At 45.5% G+C, this 16,807-nt stretch overlaps 1 protein-coding gene and 1 pseudogene across 3 annotated transcripts in view; both read right to left on the bottom strand.

Moving 5' to 3' along the window:
* The window catches only part of BCL2L13 (BCL2 like 13), a 52,748-nt gene extending 46,103 nt beyond the window's left edge, over positions 1-6,645 (bottom strand). Inside the window, exon 1 of one of the 2 annotated variants that reach the window (XM_055396787.2) lies at positions 6,483-6,645. The gene's annotated coding sequence lies outside the window, so the exon portion shown is untranslated. The remainder of the gene's footprint in view (positions 1-6,482) is intronic. The other variant, XM_055396786.2, reaches the window with a different exon arrangement.
* Positions 6,646-12,417: 5,772 nt separating this feature from the next.
* Positions 12,418-15,171, bottom strand: LOC129537143 (DNA fragmentation factor subunit alpha pseudogene; annotated as a pseudogene). The gene is made up of 2 exons (XR_016037708.1): positions 14,352-15,171; positions 12,418-13,459 (listed from the first exon to the last, which is right to left on the bottom strand). The product of XR_016037708.1 is annotated as a DNA fragmentation factor subunit alpha pseudogene (transcript).
* Positions 15,172-16,807: the final 1,636 nt, after the last annotated feature.

The raw sequence follows: 16,807 nt of genomic DNA, 5'->3' as shown, positions 1-16,807 counted from the left end.
GGACTTTGGGGTTTGCAGATGCAAACTATACTATAATGGATAAACAACAAGGTCCTACTGTATAGCACGAGGAAGTATATTCCCCGCGATAAATCATAATGGAAAGGAATATGAAAAAGAATGTGTATGTATATATAAAAATCCCTTTGATGTACAGCAGAAATTACCACATAGAACAACTGACTAGTTCAGCTGGGAAAAGAGTACAACAAGGCTGTATATTGTCACCCTGCTTATTTAACTTCTATGCAGAGTTCTTTTGTTCCGTCGCTCAGTCATGTCCAACTCTTTGCGATCCCGTGGACTGTAGCCTACTAGGCTTCTCCGTCCATGGGATTCTCCAGTCAAAAATACTGGAGTGGGTTACCGTTTCCTTCTCCAGGGGATCTTCCTGACCCAGGGATCAAACCCGAGTCTCCTGCATTGGAGGCAGACGCTTTAACCTCTGAGCCACCGCAGAGTACATCATGTGAAATGCCATGGTGGATGAATCAAAAGCTGAAATCAAGATTGCAGGGAGAACTATCAACAACCTCAGATATGTAGATACCACTCAAATAAAAGAAAGTGAAGAGGAACTAAAGCCTCTTGATAGGAGTGAAAAAGGAGAGTGAAAAGGCTGGCTTAAAACTCCAAACTCAAAAAACTAAGATCATGGCATCTGATCCCATCACTTCATGGCAAATGGAAGGGGAAAAAGTGGAAACAGCGACAAATTTTATTTTCTGGGGCTCCAAAATTACTTCGGACGGCAACTGCAGCCATAAAATTAAAAGACACTTGCTCCTTGGAAGGAAAGTTATGATAAACCTAGACAGCATATTAAAAAGCAGAGACATCACTTTGCCAACAAAGTTCTGTCTAGTCAAAGCTATGGTTTTTCCAGTAGTCATGTATGCTTGTGAAAGTTGGACCATAAAGAAAGCTGAGCACCGAAGAATTGATGCTTTCAAACTGTGGTGCTGGAAAAGACTCCTGAGGATCCTTTGGACAGCAAGGAGAACAAAGCAGTCAATTCTAAAGGAAATCAACCCTGAATATTCACTGGAAGGACTGATGCTGAAGCCCCAATACTTTGGCCACTTGATGCAAAGAGCTGACTCATTGGAAAAGACCCCGATGCTGGGAAAGACTGAAGTCAAAAGGAGATGGGGATGAAGGAGGATGAAATAGTTAGATAGCATCACCGATTCAATGGACATGAATTTGAGCTAACTCAAATTAGCTCAAATTGAGATAGTGAAGGACAGGAGCCTGGTGTGCTGCAATCCATGAGATCGAAAAGAGCTGGACTGACTTAGCTACTGGACAACAACAGAAATTCCACATCATTGGGAATTCCCTGGTGGTCCAGTGGTTAGGATTTGGTGCTTTCACTGCCCTGGCCCAGGTTCAATCCCTGGTTGGGGAACTAGATCCCACAAGCAATATGGTGTGGGAAGAAAAGAGAAATTAACACAACATTGTAAATCAACTATACTACAATAACATTAATTCTTTAAAAAATTCCTTGTATTTATCAGAGTCCACATCTTTGAAGACATTTTTAATTACACACCAACCCAGATGCTACAGATAAAGCATCTAGGACTTTTAATCTAGTGCTCTTCAAATCTCCTTAGATGTCCCAACTACCCAACCACAAATGCCATAAAGTTGACCACAGAGTTGGACATGACCTGGTGACTGAACAAACGCCATCTTGGTCATGATTTCACAACTCTCCACCTTCCAAACTCGCCATCCTATTCACAATGAAGTCCTCAGCTGTAGTATACATGTCAGTAGCCACACATCTACACGGTTGATGAATGATTCTATTACACTCAATCATTCTTAATGATTCACACTAAGGAAGAAGATGGTCACACACATTTAACTCCTTTCAGTTTAGCATACAGTCTTTAAGCTTCACATGTATCTCTGACATCCTAGTCAGAAACACAGCACACCCACAGGTTAAAACATCCGTCTAGCTCCTCTAACTCTGCCTAAGCTGCCAGTTTCAGAGCAGTGAAGCAGCTCGTTCAGGTGACGGGGCAGGCAGACCTCAGAAACACCACTATGTGTCTACAACACCAGGAATATAGCCAATTTTTATAATAGCTGTAAATGGAGTATAACCTTTAAAACTTTGGAATCACTATGCTGTATAACTGTAACATATAATATTGCACATCAGCTTCAATTAAAAAGACACGCTATTTTATGTCCAGTGCACTTGTATTCAGTTACAATTTTTCAAAGGCACTGAGAATATGCCAAGTGTACACTGCACAGCCCCACTGCTGGGTGCTCTGGGAACAGGGCACCCACTCCCTCTGCCACACTCTATGCAGACTAAAGTCCGCGTGCTGAACCAAGGGCGCCTGCGTCTCTAACACACAGCACAGACTCCCCGTGCATGAGACCTCCGCCGCTGAAGCACTGTCACAGGGAGCCCCCAGGCCGGAAGGAAGGAGAGGCAGCCTCAGCTCTATTAGAGGAGGCAGAGCAGACAATTTATCTGCCAAAAATCAGAACGGCCGGCTAACTGCACAACCACCTGGTGGAGGGCACTCTCCTCCCTTCCGACCTCGCAGGCCTGCACCCTTCCAACACACACCTCCCGCAAGCCTGGCAGCGTTCAGGGTGAGAGGACACAGAAGTGAAAATGCTCCCACTAATGACAACGGGAAGCGACGGTAGAAAAACAAGGCAATGTCCCAAATATCAGACACCCATAGTACCGAAAGAAGTGATTTTGTCAATTTTGAGAATGGTGGGGTGGCGGCGGGGAGGGGGGAGACAGGTTAAAGGAAAAGCAAACAGGCTCTGAGCCCACTGGAAGCAGGGGACCAGTCCACTACGACCTCATCAACCAGAGGACGTTCCTGTCTGAGACAGCACAAGCTTCTTTCCAATGATGAGAAAGACACAGCCACTTTTACTCTTTACATTCCATCTAGAACACCTAATTCAAATTAGGTGGAAATATTCTTGGTGTCAAGAAATGATTAAGCACAAGAATGATCTTCAATATAAAAACTCCTGTATTTTGCACAATTCTAACAAGCTGTTGAATACAGCTGTGTTGCCCAGCCATTTCTTTCTCTGCCTGACACCTTTAGTTTGTTCCTCTCTGAAGTTACAGGTAGCTGTCAGCCAGATGGGTGGCCCGAGGAAGCTCAGGGTAACTTAATCCTGTGTTTATACATATGTGATCCTTCACTAACATTGTCAAATCCACAATCTCACAATAAACAGTTTGCTTTTCCTAAAATTGGATTTCTACTATGAAGACCAGTGCAAATGCCAGGACAGCAGTGTAGGAATTGGGCATTTTGTAGGAAGGGTAGCCAGAACGCCTACAGCACCTATTCGATTCTGCTTTAAAATCTTATGAAAAGCAAATCTGCAGCAACACGAGTGTCTTGCAGTTGTTTCCCTACCTTGTCTCATCATCACCACCTTGGCTGCTATTACAGACAAACTTCTAACACCAACCTCAGAAATACTGACTTAGAATATCACACTTAATTGTATCTATTAACCCCACAGAACCGTTAACACAAACACAATTTAACATGATGTATTTATATTATTTTAGGAAGCTTTGTTTTTAAGACCATTTCCTCCCACCAAAATAAAATGGTAACCTTATTATATTGTTAAATACTCCCATATGGAGTTGAGTAGGTCTATAATCCCAGTTTATAAAGAGAAATATGAAAGTCCACAGATAATTCAGTTACAAATGAAAACTCTGGAGTTTTAAACATTAACAGTTTTTGATTCCCAGACTCCAGTCCCATTGGTGGTTTGAGTAAAGACTTTTTTCAAAGCTCCAGAAATTAACATGCACTCCAATAACTTCATTTTTTTTCTTTTTAATTTCATCTTTTCAATCCATACTTTATTCTTACAGAATTCTAGAACTTTCTCCCAAAGTTCAGTTCAGTTCAGTCGCTCAGTCGTGTCCGACTCTCCGTGACCCCATGAATCACAGCACGCCAGGCCTCCCTGTCTATCACCAACTCCCAGAGTTCACTCAAACTCATGTCCATCGAGTCGGTGATGCCTTCCAGCCATCTCATTCTCTGTTGTCCCCTTCTCCTCCCGCCCCCAACCTTTCCCAGCATCAGAGTCTTTTCCAGTGAGTCAACTCGTCGCATGAGGTGGCCAAAGTATTGCAGTTTCAGCTTTAACATCAGTCCTTCCAATGAACACCCAGGATTGATCTCCTTTAGAATGGACTGGTTGGATCTCCTTGCAGACCAAGGGACTCTCAAGAGTCTTCTCCAACACCACAGTTCAAAAGCATCAATTCTTCGGTGATCAGCTTTCTTCACAGTCCAACTCTCGCATCCATACATGACCACGGGAAAAGTTACATAACCCTAATAAATATTGTGAAACCACAGAAATTTCACTGGGTTCAACTGAGAAACTCAACTAAGCATTTCATTTTAAAATTCAGCAGACACTAAATTATTTTAGTGTACATTATCACTTTCCAACTGAAACACACCTAAATGAAGACGCCAGTTCAATCCTGCGTTAAGAGCCATCCACAAATGTCTCCACTCAGCAGCTGGCATATGAAGATAATGTGCTTATAGAGGAACGCCTCACACTCACTCTCCCCACAAACACGTAGTTTGACTTTCACAGTAAGTAATCAGGCTTCCCATGTATGCAGATAATGTGCATAAAAGGGAGACATAACTGTCAGCTTCTCTGCTCCACTCCTAAGTATATGACAGAGAAAAGAAAAACACACACTCTCCTGGCAAAAAAGTTCCCATTAATGGTCACAGCAGTAGTATGTAACAACTGCCCATTAACTGATGAATTTGTAAAATGTGGTCTATTCATAAGCTGCAATATTATGTGGCCATAAAAAAGGAATGAATTGCCAATATCTGCTACGACATGGAGATAAAAAAAAAGCTAGGCACAAAACCCCACATATTGTATAATTCTGTTCCTATGAAATATCCAGATCTACAGAGACAGAACGTAAAACAGATCTGCCTGGGTAGGAGAGTCTGGGGATAAAGAATGACTGCTACCGAGCACAGAGTTTCTTTTACGGCTGTTGAAAACTGCAGTGATAGTTCTACAGTCCGTGACTATACACGCGAACGGCTTAATGGTACCTCAATAACGCTGTTTAAAAAAAAAAAATCAGCTACTCTGAAAATAGCCCCCTCCCTTCAACCCTGTTAATACATATTAATTAAGAACTCTTGGTGACCACTCATGTGGAATAAGATATGCGTCAAAATCAAGTTTGAAAAAACACGATAAAAAAGCAGGACGGCAGGACCACACTTGTTTTGTATGTCTAAATTGTTTCAGAAAATAAACGTCTTCCTAAAATAATCATCATTATTGTGGCAAATCACCTGTCCTAAAAGCTTAGCCGAATAAGATATGAAGTAAATATTGAGTAACTGATGTGCTAACGAGCACCTTTTCTCTACAAAACAGGTTGGACTCAACAACATGTATCCTTCAACGGGACTCAGCTACGGGGATACAGGATGGTATAAGTAAATCCATCATTTGGGAAAGGAAAAAAAAACCAAAACTGAGAATGTACCTGACCAATCAGAGTAAAAGGATTTCAAAGTCCCTAACCGTCCATTATCAAGCTAAGCAAATTCCACAATGGTTTAAATATTTGCAATTTACGGTGTTTAAGTTATTCCAGGTGCGTATGTGAGGTATCAACAATTCACTATCAACACAAACACTTGCTTAATTTTCTGGGTGACTGAAGGGAAAAAAAAAAAAAAGAAGGTACTAGAAGGGTGTGGCAACTCATCCAAGGTCACACAACAAGTCAGGGCATAGACCAGCATTCTGGTTTGGACTAAACCTCCCGGGGAAATCGCACTGACAGTTTCGCAGGACTTGTTTGTTTTGCTCCAAGTCGTAAAGAAAAAAAAGGAAGGAGGGAGGGGACCGTCTGTTTCGCTTGAAACTTGCAGAGACAGCGAGTTGGCCCCGCGAGGAACGGTGCTCGTGCGGGCAAGCTCTGCAGGGCGGCGGCCAGGGCCCAGGACCTGAGGGCAAGCCTCGGCCTGGAAAGTTGGAGCACGAAGGAAAAACACTCAGGGACGCCCTGGGATGGTGGGAGAAAGACCAAAGGGAGAGACCACCTAGCGCGAACCGTGTGTCTCCACGGGTGGGAAAACTGAACATGTGAAACAATAGTAACAGCAAATGACAGCGGCGTCGGAGCCGCCGGGAGAGGGACCGGGAATCTCAGGGAGAAGCCGCGACCAGGCTGGAGGGCGGGGAGCTAGGACTCGAGCCCCGCGCACGCACCCCTCGCCCGAGGCCCACCCTCGCCCAGGCAAGTCTGCGGGGCAGCGTGTTGGCCTCGCGCCCTCAACTTCTCACTGCTTCGTCTCCCGCGTCGGCCTTCGGACGCCTCCGGCGGCGCTGGAAAAGGGTCCGGTGCGGCCTGCCCGCGACCCTACTCCCCTCACCTGGCTCAGGCCCCTGCAACTCGAAGAGGTGAAAGAGTCGGCGGCAGGTGCTGCACACACGAACCCGCGCTTGTGGCGGCGGCGGCGGCGGCTCCGACCCGCTGCCCTAATCTACCGCCGCCGCCATGTTGGCGGGTGAGGTCACCCCGGCGTGCTTCCGTCACCGCCGGCGTTGGGGCGGGGCGCGGGCGCGCCGCAAGGGGGAGGATCCGCCGTCCGGAGCGGAAGTCTGGACGACAGAGGTTTGGGGGGGCGGGCGGGGGTGGGGGCCCTTCACGCAGACGTGACCCGGAAGGACCACCCTCTCCTGGCCGACTCTCCACTTGGAGAGCAGCTTTCTGGTTCCGCCGGCGGCGGCGGCAGCGGGCTGCTGAGAAGCGGGCGGCCTGCGATGGGCCCACCGTCGTGGGTGCGGAGGCGGGCGAAGCCTGCGGGAGCAGCTGCAGGCGCAGCGTGAGTGTGTGTAGGCGAGCCGGCTGATGGAGCGTCGGGTCCTGGGAGCGCCGGCGCAGCAGCACTGGGGATCTGGGGCTTGAGGGAGCGGATGCGGGGCGGTGGGGGCGGCTTAGCGCCTCGAGGAAGGCGCGCTTTGGCACCCGCCCCGCGAGGGGATATAAGGGAGCCACGGTGTCTGGGCGCCTGACGCGGCCCGGAGGAGGGGCCGAAGGATATAGAAGGCCTTTGGGCAGTGTCCCTGCTAGTGGGGTCCGGGGGTTCTTCCTAGGGTGATGAAGATGTCTTCCGGTTGATTGTGCTGGTGGTTGAGCAGCTCTGGATACTCTTGAAGCCATTTAATTGTATTCAGTTGTAGACTCCAAAAAGGTGAAGAGTATGTGAAGTATATATCTCAATAAAGCTGTGAAAAAAGTGATGAAAACCTGAACCGACGGGAGAGTGAGTGGCGGAAACCGAAAGAGGGTTGGAGTTAGTGTCCTAGGAGTCTTTGGGCCGTGGTGATTGAGGACTCGGGTGGTGCCTTGGCAGTGAAATCGGATAGAAAAGACTCTGATGCTGGGAAAGGTTGGAGGCGGGAGGAGAAGGGGACGACGGAGAATGAGATGGCTGGATGGCATCACCGACTCTGTGGACATGAGTTGGAGTGTACTCCGGGAGTTGGTGATGGACAGGGAGGCCTGGCGTGCTGTGATTCATGGGGTCGCAGAGAGTCGGACACGACTGAGCGACTGAACTGAACTGAACTGAAGGAAAATATAAATCATTCCTTAGTAGTGTCTGTTAATCGGGCCATGTTAAATTTTCCCCATTGTCCAAGTAATGGCTCTTACGGGTTTTGTTTTAAGCCAGGATCATGCATTGTGCTTGGTGTTAAATCTGTTAACGGTCTCTTAGTCTTAATTTTTAAAAAGTTGACTTTTTGAATTGTATGGAAATTACTCAGCAATAAAAGGGACCGCTGATATATGTTACAATATGGATTAATCTGAAAATGGTTATATTGAGTCGAAGAAGCAAGACTTAAAAATGTATATATATTTTGTGGGCGGATTCATGTCAATGTATGGCAAAACTAACCATTATAATATTGTAAAATAATTAGCCTCCAATAAAAAAAAAAGACCAAAAAAATGTATACATACTTTGTGATTCCATTTAGATGAATTTCAGAAACAGGCAAAATTAATCAGTGGTTACAGAAGTCAGCATTGTTGCTTCAGTGTGTGGGATTGACTAGAAAAGAGCTTTCACTAGGGTGATGATAGTAGTCTTCATAGTATGGTGGTCACACAGGTGTCAGGACTCATCTAATTGTATTTCATAAGTCTATGTGAGGTAGGAGATAGATGGGCCTCCTGTTTGCATTTCGTGAGGCAAGAAGAAGTGGGCTTCAGATTACATACTTAAAACTAGTCTCCTGTTTGCCTTCCCTGAGAGGAGAGATAGGTGGGCTCCAGTTGAGGAATTTACAATCAGCTTCCTGTTTGCCCTCCAAAATGGAAGTAACAACAGCCATAGCAATAGTCAGGGTAATAATATGGCAAGGACAAAGAAGGGCAAAACCCTGGTTGAGCAAAGGATTAAGAGATCTCTGCTCCCCCTGTTTTTGGGGACAAGTGATACACCAGAAAGGCCCCTTGGGGTCAAAAGTCAAGGGATAATTCTAGGCCATAATGAGCCTTGCTCCTCCCAGAAGCCTTCACTTTGGCATCCGTCTTGCCCAAGGTGTGCGTGCGAACCCCAGGGGAGGGTCCTGAGACAAATCAACCTGAGGGGACAAACGAGATGATCAGCCTGAGGGAAGACAAAGACCCAGAAAACTGCCACCTTCCACAGGATTCAAACTTCACCAAAGGCGTGTCACTCTCTGAGTTCCCCCGTGTGCCTTTCCCTGTGTACATTTCTTGTCAATAAACTTTTTCTTTTTACCTCTTCCTCGCCTGAATTCATTCTTAACTAGTTAGGGAGGGACTAGTGACTCTAGACCTAACTGCTGGCCCCTGTGGTCCAGTGGTTAGGACTCCCTGTCCGGGAAAATAAGACTTTGTTTCTGCTCACTGCTACTTAATACTCCTGTGTCCGAAATCATATGCAGTGCATTCTATGTAAATTAAAAAAAAAAAAAGTCATGTGAAATAATTCTGTGTAGTAGATTGCCCATTTGATATATGGTTAGGTAATTTTGGACTGTTTTCAGCTTTAGGGTTTGTTTTCACCCCTTTTCTAAAAAGTTTTTGAATGTATACAAGGATAGCATATAGGCCAATGGAATTGAAAGGTCCAAATGGTCCTTCATTGCTTTGCAACAGAGACCAGTAGGGGAAGGGATAGTATGTCATCCTTTTACAGAAATTACTTTAATCACAAGCAGTTCATGATTTTCAGAGGTTTTGGGTTTTTTTCCCAACAGATCTTAAGTGACACAGAGTCCTAGACTGCAGCCTGATGTGATTATAAAATCTAAACTCTAATTACACTCATTTTATTTATTCTCATTCATCAGTTGTTTATTGAATGCCTACTAGTATCAGGCCGAGTGCTGGATGCCGGGAAAAACCATGACATCATCTCTGTCGTGAAGCTGACACTTTCTCGTTGAAAAACCAGATAAAAACATAGAAATAAAAGGGGGGGGGGAAGCTTGTAATTGTGGCATATCCTGAAGTAAACAAACAAGGGACAGGAGTAGAAAAGTAAGGTGAGAGGGCGTTGATGGAAAGCTCTCTCTAAGAAGGGGATGTTTGAGACCTGAAGAGTGATAAACAAGCCAAGGTGCAAGTGCAGGAAAAGATTTTCTCAGGTGAAAAGCTTGAGAACAAACCAGTAAAGCTCTGAACTGATGAAAAGGGGAAGAGGAGTGATAAGATCAGTGAGGAGGCAGGGCCAGTTCAGGCAGCTCCCGAGAGCCCATGGGAGTTTATAAATTGGGGAGTGATTAGAGGTCATTACTTTGTGCCATGCAGATGACTGGCTGGAAGGGGCACAAAAATGTAAGCACCTAAGTTAGATTTTCACTACTTTCTGCCATCATTCTTTTCTTTTTAAAATTAATTCCTCAACATTCAAAGACAGATGACCTTAGTTTCTCTCTATGTGTGTCCTCCCCAGCAGACAAACTGAAGTCTGTCTATCCTGGTGACAGTTTACAGATAAACCACAGACTGAGGCCATAGCTTGGGAGCAGGTTAGACAAGGAGCATATAAACAGTCTCTAAGTGACTAACCTGAAAGGAATTTAGGTCAGCAATTTGGGTGAAGCCATAAGGTAAAGAACCCAACTGCCAATGCAGGAGAAAAAAGAGATGTGGGTTCAACCCCTGGGTCGGGAAGATCCCCCGGAGGAGGAAATGACAACCCACTCCAGTATTCTTGCCTGGAAAATGCCATGGTCCATAGGACCACACAGAGTCAGACAAGACAGCACATAAATAAATAGGCTTATCTGGGAATGGGATTTTTGGAATTTGTCTGAAAAGCTGTTTTAATAAAACTTCACAAGACCTAAACTAATATAGGAGGAAATTGGATTTGGAAAACCACCAACTAGTTAATCTTGGTGTGTTACTCCTAGTAACTTTCACTTCTGCTTCACTCTGTGAACTTTACCTGGTTCTTATGAGGAGGTGGGGAGCTGCTCAAAAGGGAATGTTAAGTGTATCTGTATCTTTTATTTAAAAAGAGAAGCCCTAAGGCAAATGTGACAAATGCTGATTCTCAACTGGATAGTGGTCAATGTACATTTGAATTATTCTTTGTACTTTTCTGTATTTTTTAATGTTTGAAATAATAATAAATCATAAAAATCACACTGTTTTCCAAAAGACAAAAGCATACTTATCTGCTTAGTGCCATATCTGTCCCAGACATTAATTTCATACGTGATTAGACATGTACTAGGTTTTTTTTTTTAATTGGTTGGTCTTGGTTGTGGCACTTGGGATTTTTTTTTTTTTTTAATTGCAGCATGTGGGATCTAGTTCCGTTACCAGGGGTCGAACCCAAGCCCCCTGCATTGGGAGTGCAAAGTCTTAGTCACTAAACCACCATGGAAGTCCCAAGACATATCAGTTCAGTCGCTCAGTCATGTCCGACTCTTTGTGACCCCGTGAATCACAGCACGCCAGGCCTCCCTGTCCATCACCAACTCCCGGAGTTCACTCAAACTCATGTCCATCGAGTCAGTGATGCCATCCAGCCATCTCATTCTCTGTCGTCCCCTTCTCCTCCCGCCCCCAATCCTTGCCAGCATCAGAGTCTTTTCCAGTGAGTCAACTCGTCGCATGAAGTGGCCAAAGTATTGGAGTTTCAGCTTTAGCATCAGTCCTTCCAATGAACACCCAGGATTGATCTCCTTTAGAATGGACTGGTTGGATCTCCTTGCCGTCCAAGGGACTCTCAAGAGTCTTCTCCAACACCACAGTTCAAAAGCATCAATTCTTCGGCGATCAGCCTTCCTCACAGTCCAACTCTCACATCCATACATGACCACTGGAAAAACCATAGCCTCGACTAGATGGACCTTTGTTGGCAAAGTAATGTCTCTGCTTTTTAATATACTATCTAGGTTGGTCATAACTTTCCTTCGAAGGAGTAAGCGTTTTTTCATTTCATGGCTACAATAAGCATCCACAGTGATTTTGGAGCCCAAAAAAATAAAGTGTGACACTGTTTCCACTGTTTCCCCATCTATTTCCCATGAAGTGATGGGACCAGATGCCATGATCTTTGTTTTCTGAATGTTGAGCTTCAAGCCAACCTTTCTCTCCTCTTTCACTTTCATCAAGACATATATTAGTTTGCTATTCTCACTCCTCAGCGCCAGGTATTTGCACAACATTGTAAAAATAAACAAGAGAAGTACTTAACAGGAGGAGGACTTCCCTGGAGGCCCAGTGATAAGGACTCCATGCTTCCACTACAGGGAACATGGGTTCTATCCTGGTCAGGGAAGCTCTGCATGCTGCATGGTGTGGCCAAAAATAAAAAATGGGAGGGATTATAATCCAAATGAGTGAAGACCATCTCATCCTGACCTAGTCTTGCATTTCCTGCATTGGCAGACAGAGTCTTTACCACTAGTGCCACCTGGGAAGGTATACGTGTAGCAAAAAGGGTCCAGTACACCCAAAAATGGTGGCTTAGAGGGTAAAGTGTCTGCCTGCTATGCAGGAGACCTGGGTTCGATCCCTGGGTCGGGAAGATCCCCTGGAGAAGGAAAAGGCAACCCACTCCAGTACTCCTGCCTGGAAAATCCCATGGACAGAGAAGCATGGTAGGCTACAGTCCATAGGGTCGCAAAGAGTCGGACACGACTGAGCGACTTCACTTCACACCCAGAAATAAATTTAAAAAGTTGCGACTTCACTTCACACCCAAAAATAAATTTAAAAAGTGTTTTTAAATGAGAAAATGCAGAACGAAAGGAAAAGAGGCAAGATAATAATACTTCAGCCATTAAACAAAGTCAAGGACCTTTAGTTTTTTGTTTTTTTTTTTCCACAGTGGTAATGGATATAATTTCACAATACTGAATTAGATATCAGAAATGGTGAATTAGACTCTCTGTATGTCCCTATGGTGTGCAAATTTAATATGTGCCTTTAAACAAACAAAAAAAATTCATTAACTGGAGAAACAAGTTTGTGGCCATAATCAACACTGATGCATCACCTTCTCTACCATTATTTGTCTTTAAAATTCTGCAGTTCCATCTCTAGAATAAGAATTGTGCGTCTGGGTTTCTGTGACGGTCCAGTGGTTAAGAATCCGCCTTCCAATGCCGGGGGTTCGGGTTTGATCACTGGTCAGGGAGCTAAGATCCAACATGCTTTGGGGCCAAAACACCAAAACATAAAACAAAGCAGTGTTGGAACGAATTCAATAAAGACTGTCAAAATGGTCCACATCAAAAAAAAAAAAACAGGAAAAGAATAGTAGGTCCATTACTATGATGGTTGCATAGATTATATCACGAAAGAGATACACCATTTGATGTAGAAGGAAAAGAAAAAAGGATGGTTGGTCTGAAACATGACAGCTTCCTTTCCATGCCCTTCACAACTACTATTACAGAAAACATGTGAGCCTGCAATCAGAGGAGCTGGTGCAGTCTTATGGTTCAACGTGTAAAGAAAGCTGGAATGGCTTTTCTGAAGAAGACCCGAAGCCTGTCTTCCAGTCTGTTCCAGGAGAACACTCTGAAAGCCTGGGACAGAGGAGTATGTAAGTAGCCATAATGATTAGGCTAAAGTATTTACTGACACTGACACGAAACCCAAGGTTTTCTTTGGCATGCTGCTGGCCGCCAGCTACATAGGGTCTCGTCTGGTTCGTTTGGGGTTTTCCGCGTCTCTAGGCAGAGAACTCGTCCTTGCTGAAATGCTCCTCAGAGAACGCAAGCTCTGCACCTGCTGGAGGCGTAGGCTAAGTTCCTGATTACAGGCCTGTTGAACAGCTTCTGTCTTCTTTATGTCCCAGTTCAAAGCAACAGCCAGGGCTTTAGGGTCCTCCTTGGCAACCAGCTGCGGTGAGAAGAAGAACCACTGAGAACCAGCCCCTCTGCTGCTCTCGCGATTTTCTTTAGGGGAGGTGAGAATCGGAGGTATCAGTCTCTAGCTTTATGCTGAGATGCCAGGTTTCCTTCCTATTAAGCTGTCACAGGCCTCTGCTCACCGTACAACGACAGGAAAGGACCTCTAGAGCATAAAGTCCTCCGTTCACAGGAAATCTAGCCAAGTTCAATTCAATACAGCCTCTTTCCCTTCTAGCTACACTGAGGTAGAGCTGGGGACAGGGACAAGGAGGAGCACCCACTCTGATGGGTTCCCTTCTAGTTCCCTGGTCTGAGAGTCAGTACAAGATGACCCCATTGCACAGGTCCTTCCCAGGAATATTTCATGTACCTCTGGGCCTGTGGATCTTTTTCAACCACTGGCAGATGCATCTCAGAAGCCTGAGTCCTGTAACTCCTCCCTGTCAGAGTCAGACATTTCATTACCTACTCTAAACCAGACAATAAGGTTGGATGATCTGAGGAAGTGCACCCATTTTGTTTAAGACTTAGATTATGTGAGACGTTTGCAAATGCTTTGCATGTGGTGGTTTAGTTGCTAAGTCATGTCCAACTCTTGCTACCCCATGGACAGGGAAGCCTGACAGGCTACAGTTAATGGGGTTCTCCAGGCAAGAATATTGGAGTAGGTTGCCATTTCCTTCTCCAAGGGATTTTCCCAACCCAGGAATCAAACCCGGGTCTCCTGCATCATAGGCAGATTCTTTACCAACTGAGCTACAAGGGAAGCTTTGCACGTAATAATAGGCAAATTGGCAGCTATGATTCAGGGTCTGCAGAGGTGAAAAAACCCCGATACAAGTGTCTCCCTGCAAAGGTCAGGGTCCCTGGTGCTTGCCCACCTCCAGATCCTAACTAGACAAACTGAGCTCTGGGGCAGGTTTCTCCTTCAGCGCCAAGAAGATCTGGCTCGCAGGTGTAACTTCAGAGGAGCTCTCTCTAATGCCTGTGTCAACAGCGTCCCTCTCATCCCTGAGGTCAGCTCTGGACTCTTGGTGCTTCGCCGAGATGCCACCTTCCTTCCCCAAAGCCCGGAGGTAAAGTTCCAGGAGCTGCCTCGACTGGCGGGCTTCCTCTCTCTGGTCAAGCACCTGCTGGAGGGTGTTCTGGAGCCCCTGGACTGCCACATGACTTTGACCGAGTTCCTGAGCCAGCTCCGAACACGGGACATCAACGAGCATCTGAAGCTCCTCCTCGGACAGCAGGATGATGCTGGATAGGTCTTCCTTCAGCTGCCTGGACACATTTTTCCACTTCAACCCTGCCCCGCTGTCTGTTTCATCTCTGTCAAAGGACTCTTGGGTAATCCAAGCTGTACCTCCATCTGAATTGTGTGTCCACTTCTCATTCCCAGCCAATACCACAAACTTAGTATTGGCAGGAAGACACAGGAAGTAATCATCATCATCCACTATGGTGCCATCCTCCGCCAGGACCAGGGTTACTGGTGCCAGGGATTTATCAATGGCCAGAATGTCACAAGCCTTGTTCCTCAGCTCCTCGAGGCAAGAGGCCGCCACGCCGTGCTGTTCCCGGCTTTTGTTGCGGCGCAGCAGACACTGCTTTAGAGCCCGGATCTTGCTGGGTTCCGGAGCTTCAGGGCCGCTGGCCACCTCCATCCTCTTCAGGGTGGGACCAGACCGACAAGAAGTCAGGGAGGCTGGGGCGCGGGAGTCCTCCCAACTCCATCCCCCACGGCATGCCGGGAAATGAAGGACCTTTAGTTTTTTAAGAGCTATAGATAATATTCTGAGTTGTCCTTTGAGCTGTTTTGCAGATACTGAAACTCACCAGGTGGAAGAAGTTAACACTATGATGCCCACAAGCACATTGACCCAAGTTCAGTTCAGTTGCTCAATACAACTCTTTGTGACCCCATGGACTGCAGCATGCCAGGCTTCCCTGTCCATCACCAACTCAAACGCGTCTCCATTGAGTCAGTGATGCCATCCAACCATCTCATCCTCTGTCGTCCCCTTCTCCTCCTGCCTTCAGTCCTTCCAGCATCAGGGTCTTTTCCAATGAGTCAGTTCTTCAAATCAGGTGGCCAAAGTATTGGAGTTGCAGCTTTAGCATCAGTCCTTCCAATGAATATTCAGGACTTCCTTTAGGACTGACTTTGTTTGCTCTCCTTGCAGTCCAAGGGACTCTCAAGAGTCTTCTCCAACACCACAGTTCAAAAGCATCAATTCTTTGGCACTCAGCTTTTTATACAGTCCAATGCTCACATCCATACATGACTACTGGAAAAACCACAGCTTTGACTACACAGACCTTTGTCAGCACAGTAATGTCTCTGCTTTTTAATGTGCTGTCTAGGTTGGTCATAGCTTTTCTTCCAAGGAGCAAGCATCTTTTAATTTCATGGCAGCAGTCACTATCTGCAGTGATTTTGAGCCCAAGAAAATAAAGTCTGTTTCCATTGTTTCTCCATCTATTTGCCATGGAGTGATGGGACCAGACACCATGATCTTCCTTTTTTGAATGTTGAGTTTTAAGCCAACTTTTTCACTCTCATTCATTCTCATTTCACTCTCACTCTCTTTCACTTTCATCAAGAGGCTCTTTAGTTCTTCAGTTTCTGCGATAAGGGTGGTGTCATCTGCATATCTGAGGTTATTGACATTTCTCCTGGCAATCTTGATTCCAGCTTATACTTCATTCAGCCTGGCATTTCACGTGATGTACTCTGCTTGTAAGTTAAATAATAAGCAGGGTGACAGTATGCAGCCTTGACATACTCCTTTCCCAATTTGGAACCAGTCTGTTGTTTCCTGTCCATTCTAACTGACCCCAGACCAGTTGAAACCAGAAGGTTGACAATGCTGACTTCCAGCCTTCACCCAATCAGAACAATGTCCACGGGCTGATCACACCCTTCTCCTTGAACACTGTGAGACTACTCATTACCCCCTCCAGGGCAAGACAGTTTTGAGGGCATTAGCCTGCTCTGGCCCCTCCTTTCCTGGCAAAGCAGTAAAACTAGTTTTTTACTCCATGCAAAAAATTTTTTAAAAATTAAAAAAACACGCCATCTCTGAGATTTAGTCTGGCACCGGTGAAGAGGCTGAATATCTGCAAGAGGGAAGCTAAGGATATTAGGCCGTAGGCTTTTGTCCACACATCAGCGTTGGCTAATGAATTATATAATGTACCCCAGAAAGGCAAAAGGCTACTATTACGGAAACCAGTTTTTAGGGGCGCTCAATTTTCTGTAAATGTAAAGCTCCTCTGGGTGTGTGTGTGTATTAGTCGCTCACTCGTGTCCGACTCTTTGCGATCCCATGGACTGTATAGC

This window comes from Moschus berezovskii, chromosome 6 (genome assembly GCF_049115385.1).
Source record: "Moschus berezovskii isolate FMDL1 chromosome 6, NW_MosBer_1.0, whole genome shotgun sequence".
In the NCBI taxonomy this organism is placed as follows: Eukaryota; Metazoa; Chordata; class Mammalia; order Artiodactyla; family Moschidae; genus Moschus; species Moschus berezovskii.
This window is presented reverse-complemented; position numbering and strand designations above follow the sequence as displayed.